This window comes from Theropithecus gelada, chromosome 16, assembly GCF_003255815.1.
Source record: "Theropithecus gelada isolate Dixy chromosome 16, Tgel_1.0, whole genome shotgun sequence".
NCBI lineage: Eukaryota > Metazoa > Chordata > Mammalia > Primates > Cercopithecidae > Theropithecus > Theropithecus gelada.
In genome coordinates this window covers 54761750-54772031 of record NC_037684.1, presented here as the reverse complement: position 1 = coordinate 54772031, position 10282 = coordinate 54761750, and positions in this window count along the sequence as shown.

Below are 10282 nucleotides of genomic sequence, written 5' to 3'. Positions count from 1 at the left end.
TAGAATAGGCAAGTACAGAAATAGAAAGTAGGTAAGAGGTTGCCAGGGGTTGGGGGGAGAGGGCAAGGCCAGGGGCTGGGGAGGGAGGGCAAGGCCAGGGGCCGGGAAAGGGCAGCAATGCTTCACCAGGTGTGTGCCTAACAGTTCTCAGTCCCACTGGGAGAGCTGCGAGGGAAGGATGGCTCATTCGGCATGCACGCACAGAGGCGGCTCCAGTACAGAGAGGGCCCTGAAATGCTGTGCTCCTCCCAGGACACACAACTCCAGGTCACGGGGATAACACGCGACACAGCTCCTGCCCTGATGCTCCCCAGTTCTTGCCTGGCTGCTCCCCTGGCTCCTGGCTGGGATGTTCCCCCAGGTCCTGGCCTGTTGCTCTTCAGCCCCTGCCTGGCTGCTCCCCCAGCGCCTGCCTAGGTTCTCCCCTATCTCCTGGCCTGATGCTCCCCAGTTCCTGCCTTTGTGCTCCCCCAGCCCCCCGAACCCAGAGTGCTCCTTCCCTCTGGCCAGGCCCCCTTCGGGGCTCAGGCGGGAACCGAGCTGGCTTTCTCCTCCCAACCGGAGCAGCTCCCGCTGGTTCCCAGGTTGCCTGCCCATCCAGCTGGGAACACCGGCCTTGCGGGGAGGGGCGGGGGCGCTCACCACGAGGCGGCCGCACAGGGTGCGAAGGGATCCCAAGGCCCACCCAGGAGGAGCTCCTGGCTTTCAGTTGCCGGCTGCGCGCGCTGCCCACGCGGCCATGCTTGGGGCCTGGCGGGCGGCCGCCATCCCGTTCACGGCCGCTGGAGGGCGCCCCCGCACCGCTCCTGCCTGCTGGTTCCCGCGGGAGGGCGCCTGTGGCGGGCGCCGGAGGTTGATCTCCCGGTTCACGCCAGAATTGCGAACCGGCGGCTAGAGCGGGAGGCCGCAGAGGCGAGTTCAGATCGCGGTCCCGGCCCACCTGGCAGCGACTTCCTGTCTCGCGGCTGCGCTGCAGCTCTTCAGGTTGGCGTGAAAATGCAGAAACGGTCCCGTGGACTAAGTCACGGACGTTCGCATCTCACAGTGCCGCGTGCCTGCTTGCAGACAACCGAGCCACGCACTCCGAGGCCACCCCACCGCCCAGGGCCGGAATGCGCCGGCCCAGACCGGCAGCCCCCTCGGATCCTAACACCTCTGCACCGCAGCGCACGTGTGGGGGTCCTCAGCCCGCGCCATCCAAGCAAGAACCAAGAAGAGCGCGAGCCCCGCGCCTTCCCCCACCCTCTGCCCTGCGCCCCTGGCTGGCGGTCCCTCCTGCAGCAGCTGGGCCTGGAATTCGGGCTGCGGAAGGGGCTGCACCCACGCAGGGCTCACGCCATGCATGTGGGTGCTGGGAGGGTCTCCGCCCTTTCCAGTCCTGGTTCCCGGCTGTTTCCTGGTGCTGCCCAAGAAGCAGGTCCCTCGGCCAAACCAGCCCCTGTCCTGGTGCCTGCCAGTGCCCTCAGCCTGCGGGCCTAGGGGCCAGAATGCTGGCGGATGGGCAGGCCCTGACCACGCTGTCCTCCCTGGGAGCTTGCTGGTGAGACGCTCGTCTGCCTCAGGGGGCCCAATAATGGTCACCTGACATGAAGGGACAGAGGTGGTCTGTCCAGGGTGACGGTGACCACTATCCTGGCATGTGACGGAGCCCAGGCCCTGGGCAAGCGCCATGCTGAGAGGGGCTGGCCGCCCGCTGCCGGTGGCCTCATTCAGGAAACCTCAGTCCCCTGAGCAGCAGCTGGAGGAGAGGCAGCGGCACTGGACCTCTGGGGACGGATTAGAGGGGTGGCCCTGTGGCCTTGCTTGGGCAGGAGGGACACTGCAGCAGCTGCTGGAGCTCCCGGGCAGGGGCTGTCCCTCGGTCAGCTGGGTCACAGAGCAGCCGGCGCCTGCGTCATTCTCAGCCTGCCCAAGGGGGAGGCTTCCGCTCCAGGTGGGTGACCCTGGGCCCTTGCTATTACCCCACAATGTTTCCTCTTTCCTCTCCGCCTCCTTCAGCCTCCCTGGGCAGCCTCCTCTCTTTCTCTGGTGGAGCCTTCCAGCTTCCGGAGGCCTCCTTGTGAAAGCAATAAAATGCCTTTGAAAGGAGGCTGGGGTGTCTTGGGAGCTCCGGTGCCTCAAAGGGTCACAGGGCTGGGGGCTGAGAAACCCAGAGATGGCTGGGTAGGAGACACAGGCCTTGGCGTGCTTTCAGGGGATACACAACAGGGACAGTCCCCACCGACTTTCCTCCCACTCCACCTCCACTAGCTCACCTCCCTCTTATCAACACGGGGGTCTCCTGCCCTGGAACATCCAGGGAAAGAGGTGTGTCTGAACCCCGCCTGGGGAGACAGACGCCCTCAGGCTGTCCTCTTGGCTCCACTCCCCTCTTCCCTCCTGTTCACTGCTCCCAGCCACCCCGATGGGGCCTGTTTAATTGATTCAATTTGTTCAACAGTAAAAACACTCCACAGATGTCAGCCTCCCAGCACCCCACCCCTGGGGAGCTGCAGACACCTGCCAAGGCTCTGGGGCTGGGAGTCCTTCCATGGGCCACTAACACCAGGATTTGGGTGAGGCCTCTGGGCCTGGGAGCTCGCGCAGGTGCCCCCGCTCACCAGAGCAGTGCAGCCACTTCAGCCCAGGGACTGCTCCTGCTCTGTCAATGGCACCAGCGGCGTTCTGAACAGTGATCTGACGCAAATGTGTCATTCTAAAGGGTTTAATGTTTGTAGACTCCCAGGTCTGGGAGGATGACCTTGGAGATGACCCCCGTTTTGGTCAAGCTGCCATCCCAGGCCCAGGCCACTGTCAGGGTCTCACCTTCTTCATCAACCTGGGCTTGGGGGGTTTTCCAGGTAATAACTGTTGGGAGGGGGACTGGGGGCTCCCAGGGTCCTGATCCTGTCCCCTGCAGGGGAGAGGCCCCTCGCCTACAGATTGGGGGCCCTGTGTTCACAGCTTTAGCGCGGTGGCCCGTCCTACTCCCAGGGATGTGTGTGGCCACAGTGGCGCTGGGAGATGCTCTCAGGTGTTGTCTAAGGGAAGACGTGGGCCTGGAGGTCAGGAAACCCAGGCTGAACCCCTGACACCCCAGCCCGTATCACAGCCCTCTCTCCCTGTGAAGGTCCCTGGTCCCTGGGGTCACCACTTTCCACCCCAGAGGGAGGCCCCTGCTATGGACTGATTGGTTGGTTGAGTGACTGAAAAGGGGGACGGTTTAGGGAGCATTTGCACAGCTGGCCAGGCTGTGGCTGTGGGGGCCTCTGCCCACCCCCATCCAGCCCCACCTTGGACGAAGACGCCCCAGCCGTGATTAGGAGAAAGCTCACCCTGAAAACGGTCCCAGGTTAGGGTTACCTGGACACCTGCCTCTCCGGCTTGGGGGTCTCTCTCAGGCAAGATCGGGCCTGTCTATCATTGGCTTAGGTTTTAGGAAGGTCCCAAGCTAATTTGCCAAGGGCTGCGCTTCTCCATAACTCCCAGGACACAGGCAGAAGACGAGGGGAGGGAAACTGAGGGACGGAGATGAAAGCGCTTGTCCCAGCGCTTCAGGCGCTGGGCCCTGGCGGCTGTGAACAAGCTGGGGGTGGGGCGTCGGACCGCGCCCCCGCCCCCTCCAGACCCCCAGCGCGGACCCCGGCTCCGGGGCGGGGGCGCTCGCAGTCGCGCGAACCCCGGGGTGCGGAGAGAACAAAAGGGGCCCCGCCCCCTCCCCCGGGCCGGCCCGTCGCGGCCAATCGGCGCCGCCGCTACCTCCTCTGCTCTCTAATTGGCTGTGCGGCGGCCAATCGGGTGCGGGGACCGGCAGCTCGTGCGGCCCCACGTGGGGCGGTGCGCGCGGCTGTTCGCGGACCGCAGCGGGCGGGGCGCGTGGTTCGGTCGCGCGCTGCGCGCCTCGGGGACGCGATCCGCGCCACCTCCAGCCGTCCCTGCCGTCCCGAGGCCGCCAGCGAGCGGCGCCGTGGTTTCGAGCGCGCGGGGCTCGGGGCCATCGCCGGGAGCTGTGCGGTTCCCGGCTCGGAGGCGCTGGGCCGGCGTCGCGGCTGCCCCCTGCCCACGCGGGAGGTGAAGCGAGCGGCGCTCAGGGACCAGGAGCGAAGGCAGTGCCACCTGGCGAGACTGGGAGGCCGAGGTGGGCTGTGGAAGGAAGAGGCGGGCCTGCAGCTGGTGGTGGTGGGATCAATTCATTCATTGATTGAGTCCGTCATTGACACCTCCTACTCCAGGGCCCTCGGGACACAGACAGCGGTGGCCCCAGCGGAGGCTTGGGGGCTCGCCTCCCCCCAGTTTCCATTAGTCTCCCCTCCAAACTACTCCAAGTGGAACGTACAAGCATGTTTTTTGATATGGGCAATTGACACACTCTTACATTTTTATGGCACCCTCAGACAGGGTATTTGAGGAGAGTTGAATAAATGGAAAATATGTGAATTAAAGGAGAGCTGTGCATTACCCAGGGCCAGCAACAAAGGGGAGCTGTTACCCCCTGAGACCTGGAGGGCAGCTACAGCCATAGGAGAGGCCGTCTCCAGGAGCCGTGCCCTTGGAGAGGGACACAGCGACCCGGCAGGGAGGAGCTGCTGCTGTACACTGACCTCATCCCTCCTGCCTGCTTGGTTCGTCTGCCGGCTGCGCATTGATTGAACTAGGTTGGAGGCCAGGGAGCAAGGAGACCCCATGGATCCTGTACCTGCAGTCAGCTTCCTGGGACACAGAGCGGGGGCTGGGGTGGGGCAATGGGAAGGTGTCCAGCACCTGTTTTGCGGTGTGAATAAAAGCATCGTGGAAAATGTTGCTGTTTTGCTTTGTTTTGCGGATATGTAGCCCATGTAGAGGCCGCCTAAGATGGGGCAAGGCCAGTCTGGGCCCCGCCTCTTGCAGATCCACTAGGACCCACCCACCCCAGAGCCAAGGGGAACTTCCCTGGAGGGCTTCCCATCCTGTAAGTGATGAGTCACAAAACCAGGCAGGACTGTGGACGAAGAATGCCCCGTGTCAGTGCGCGTGCACGGTGCTGTTCAGTCGCCTCTTCCTGGGGGTCCTCCCGGATGCTCTGATGCTTGCCGATCTTAGCAGCTGTCACAAGCCACTGCTGGGACCCTAATTCCCCAGGGCAAGGACTGATCCTGTTCACTGTTGCCCCTTCGTGGGGCCTGCATCTGGAAGGACGATGAATCTGCCTGGGTGAGGCCTGAGACGGGGGGTCCCTCTGAGGCAGGGGACGTTTATTTACTCACCAAACCTTCTCAGGGGAGCCTTTCTTTGCCAGGTTGGGCTCAGCCCCTGGGAGCCCAAGGAAGAAAGGATGTAGTCCAGACTTGGAGACGTCTGTGGCCCAACAGTGAAGCCATGCACAAGTTCCTGATAATGTGGCTCGGGCCCAGGTCCCCTGAGAGGCTCAGCAGGGGAAGGACTCTTGGATAATGAGGACGAGAGAGGGGGTGGCACTTGAGGTGGCTTTGAAGGGCAAGGAGGAGTAGGAGTGGTGGAGAAGCTGAAGAAAAGCAGGGAGCAAGGAGGTGCCACCATGAGGATCAAGAACGTGGCGTCCGGGGGAGTGTGGCTATGCACAGCTGGGCCTCTGCCTCTTGGGCATCAGGAGGCCAGGGCGAGGCACCCAGTCCCTGGCTTCTCTGCCTGTGGTATGGCGATGATGATAGGGTTGTTGGGAGGGTGAGGGGATGTAGGTGACGTGCAGCACAGTGTCTTGGTAATTACAGGCTTGATAAATATACGTGAGCTGTCATTACAAGCATTCGTTGCAGTTGAGGAGGTGGTGGTGGGCTTGGCCGGAGTGAGTGAGCTGCCTGTGGGGGGCTGTGAGGTTAGCGCGAGGATGGCCCTCTTTCAGGGATGTGGAGGCTGCCTCTCATTCCTGCAGCGCACGTGGCAGACATCACTAATCCATCAGCCACTCTCTCCCACAGAGCCCAGCAGTGGCCTCAGGCCCTCAGCTCATTCTCCAGGCAGCCCCTGCTAATCAATCACAGCTGGCATACAGATGGCCCTGCCTGCCATCTCCGATTCCACTGACATCAAAAGCTGGGATCTGGGCTGGGTGTAGTGGCTCATGTCTGTAATCCCAACACTTTGGGAGGCCAAGGTAGGAGGATTGCTTGAGCCCAGGGAGGTCGAAGCTGCAGTGAGCCGTGACTGTGCCACTGCATTCCAGCCTGGGGAATAGAGGGAGACCCTGTCTCAAAAAATAAAATAAAATAAAAAAGTTGGGATTTAATGGCTGGGAACCAGAAGTGCCCCCCAACCCTGGGCCTGTTTCCCATGTGGAAGGGAGTCCTGGGCTGGTGGATGGGATTTTATTCTTTTTTTGAGACAAGATCTTACTCTGTCAGGCTGGAGTGGGGTGGCGTGATCTCGGCTCACTGCAACCTCTGCGTCCCAGGCTCAAGTGGTCCTCCCACCTCAGTCTACCGAGTAGCTGGGACTACAGGCACGCCACCATGCCCAGCTAATTTCTGTATTTTATTTTATTTTTGAGACAGAGTCTTGTTCTGTCACCTAGGTTGGAGTCCAATGGCACGATTTCAGATCACCGCAACCTCTCCCTCCCGGGTTCAAGTGATTCTTCTGCCTCAGCCTCCCGAGTGGCTGGGACTACAAGTGTCGCCACCATGCCTGGCTAATTTTTGTAGTTTTAGTAGAGACAGGGTCTCATCATGTTGGCCAGGCTGGTCACGAACTCCTGACCTCAGGTGATCTGCCCTCCTCAGCCTTCCAAAGTGCTGGGATTACAAGCGTGAGCCACCACACTCGGCCTAATTTCTGTATTTTTTGTAGAGATGGGGTTTCGCTCTGTTACCCAGACTACTCTCAAACTCCTGTGCTCAAGCAATCTGCCTGCTTCGGCCTCCCAATGTGCTGGGATTACAGGCGCAAGCCACCACACCCAGCCTGGGATCTTTCTTAGGAGTAGAGAGGCTGGAGGGTTCAGAAGCCTGTCTCTAGAAAACAGTGTCTGGCTTGAGGTTCAGGATGTGCGGGTGCCCTTGGTGCTGTCAGAACAGCCCGGACCCAAAGCCAGGGAGGGCAAGAAGGATGGCACCTGTCAGGGTTGGGGAGAGAATGGACCAGAAGGAGGTGTTGGAGTACAGGAGCACTGGACTGGGCCTGGGGACAGTGCAGAGCCCCGAGCCTCAGGGAGGGAAGCCCAGGCTATCCTGAACAGGGGACAGAGGAGGAGGAACAAGGGCTGCATTGTTGGGCAGGCGGCAATTGGTGGTTACAGGGATGAGAGCGTCCTGCAGAGTCACACTCTGCATTCTCAGACCACGCCTCCTCCATCTTTATATTCTTATTAAAAATGTGGGCCGGGCACAGTGACTCACGCCTGTAATCCCAGCACCTCGGGAGGCCAAGGCAGGCGGATCACTGGAGGCCAGGAGTTCAAGACCAGCCTGGCCAACATGGCGAAACCCCGTCTCTACTAAAAATACAAAAAATTAGCCGGGCGTGGTGGCAGGCGCCTGTAGTCCCAGCTACTCGGGAGGCTGAGGCAGGAGAATGGCGTGAACCCGGGAGGCGGAGCTTGCAGTGAGCCGAGTTCACGCCATTGCACTCCTGAGTGAGACTCCGTCTCAAAAAAACAAAGAAACAAAGAAACAATAAAACGTGAAGTAGGTGCGTCTTTTTTTTTTTTGAGATGGAGTCTCACTCTGTCGCCCAGGCTGGAGTGCAGTGGTGCAATCTCAGCTCACTGCAAGCTCTGCCTCCTAGGTTCACGCCATTCTCCTGCCTCAGCCTCCCGAGAAGCTGGGACTACAGGCACCTGCCACCACGCCTGGTTAATTTTTTTTGTATTTTTTAGTAGAGACAGGGTTTCACTGTGTTAGCCAGGATGGTCTTGATCTCCTGACCTCGTGATCTGCCCTCCTTGGCCTCCCAAAGTGCTGGGATTACAGGTGTGGGTCACCGTGCCAGCCAGGTGCAACAATCTTAAACTGCAGATCACTGGACTTTCACATGCGCGCACACCCATGCAACCACCAGTGCAGTCCAGAGAACTCCCAGCTCTCAGAGACTCCCTCATGCCCCTCCCATGCAAGCCCAGGAGCGCTCGGACACCCATCCCAGAGACTGCTCCGCCTGATCCTTAGTCCACGCCAGCGGAACTGCACAGCCGTCCTCTGTGAGGCTGGCGCCTTCACGCAGCACAGTGCTGCCCCGTGTTCACTGCATCGCGGGGTCACTGCATGAGTCTGTAGTGTGTTGTAGTCCATTGTATGGATGTAACGCTTTATCTACCAAGTCTCTCGTTGACAGACATTTAGGTCATCTCCACAGTTTATGCACAGTGTTGCTACAAACGATCTAGTGTGTGTCTAATGCCCGACAGTGGGGGTTTCTTGTGGATGTTAGCAGACACCACCAGCTCTCCAAGCCGCTATCCTGCCCGCTGCTCCCACCTGCAGTGTGGGTGGGTTCTGATTGCCTCACATGGTGCCAGCACTGGGGACCGTCTGTCCTTTCCTATAGGCCGTTTGTGGGGTGGGGGAGACACTTCACCTCTCCATCCTTCCAATGTCCCTGTGGATGGGAGACTTACTGGGGGGCCTGCGCTACCCCCCACACAGCCACCAGCAAGCCCTGGTGGCGCTCCTGGAATGCCAGCCTCAATTCCTTCCTCATGTTTGAAACCGAGTTCAGAAAATGAAACATGGCTGGGTGTGGGTCACTGGAAGGCCCTGAGGCCTGCAGCCTCAACGCAAGGTCAGGAAGGGGGCAGAGAAGACAATGGGGTGGAAGAAAAGGGCTGGGAGGGGGACTCTGGGCATGGGGGGAGGGTAGAGAGAGGGACAGGAGTGGCTGGGCCAGGGAGGAAGGGGTGGGGAGGGTGGTGGGTCGCGGAGTCGGCACTCACCAGGACGAGACTCACCTGCCCAGCGTTTACTGGGTACCTGCTTGAGCCCAGACCCCCGGCCAGGAGCTGAGGATATAATGTGAATACCAGGCAGGGGCCCTGCCCTCACATTAGTGACAGTCCTGGGGAGGCAGCAATCAAATAAACCCACAATAAATACATAATTACAGGCTGCGCGAGAGCTCTGTGCTGTGGGAGGGGCTGGCTTGGCAGCGACATCAAGCTGAGAGTGGACCTCAACCTCCGAGACCACGGGGCCCTGGGAGTCTCAAAGGGGGGTCCCAGCAGAACGAGAGTGGGGAGAAGTGGAGAGTGGATGTTGGGTGTGGGCCGGCAGGGCTGGTGACAGAGGAGAGCCAAAGAGACTGAGGGTGGACCGAAGGGTAACCAACACAGACATCAGGATTCAATTCAGGCTCCACAGAAATACCACAGAAATCGTAGTGACTTAAGCAAGGGGGATGCTTCTTATTCTTTTACATAAGGCCTCCAGGGCCACTCTGGAGCCTCTGTCATCATCAGGAACCCAGGCTCCTCTGTCTTGTTGCTCTGCCATCCTCAACTGTGGCTTCTTTCTCATGACCCAAAATAGCTGCTTAGGATCCAGCCATCACACCTACATTCCAACTAGCAGGAAGGGAGAAGAGCACAACCTTATGCTTAAGGATACTTTCTTCTGTACATTTCATTGCTGTTCACCCTTGTTACCCAGCACTCGGACCCATGGCTGCATCTAGTTGCAAGGCACGCTGGGAAATGTAATTTTCACTCTTAAAGGCCAGGGGCCCAGTTATGAGTTGGGGGCTCCATGAATGAGGAAAAAGCGGGGGCAGGTACTAGGCAATCTAGTTCCCCCCACCCCTGGTAACTGGAAAGGAAGAGCTGATGCTGGAGAAGAGGCACCAGCAGGCCCAGTGCTCAGCTGCGTCTCCCATGAGCCGTCCTGCTGCTGTCACTTTCCATGTCATTTTCATGGACAAGGAAATCAGGTCTCAGGAAGGCCAGTGGCCTGCCCAAGGGCCCACAGCAAGAGGCAGGCCAAGAGAAGCAGGCCCAGCTAGGAACCTTCCAGAACCTCCATCTATCTGGTGGGGAGAGGGCTCCAGACCATGAGGCCCCCACTGCTCTCTTCCCCGAGATGCTCCTTCTGTCCCCAGGTCCCTGGATGATCAAGGCTGTGACGTTACCACCTTAAGCAGGACACAGGTGTGGCCACAGAACCCTTCCCATCTTCCTGGAGCACAGCAGGCATGGCAGGGACCCATCACGGGGTGACCACGCTCTGGATGGCCAGGTGTGCCCTCAACACTGGTAGTCCCCTGCCCCCAGCACTGGCAGCCTCCTGCCTCATGCAAAAACCCGGACTGATGAGAGAAGAGGCTGGACCTGCCACTGACCTCTATCTTGGCCTCAGTCCCCATT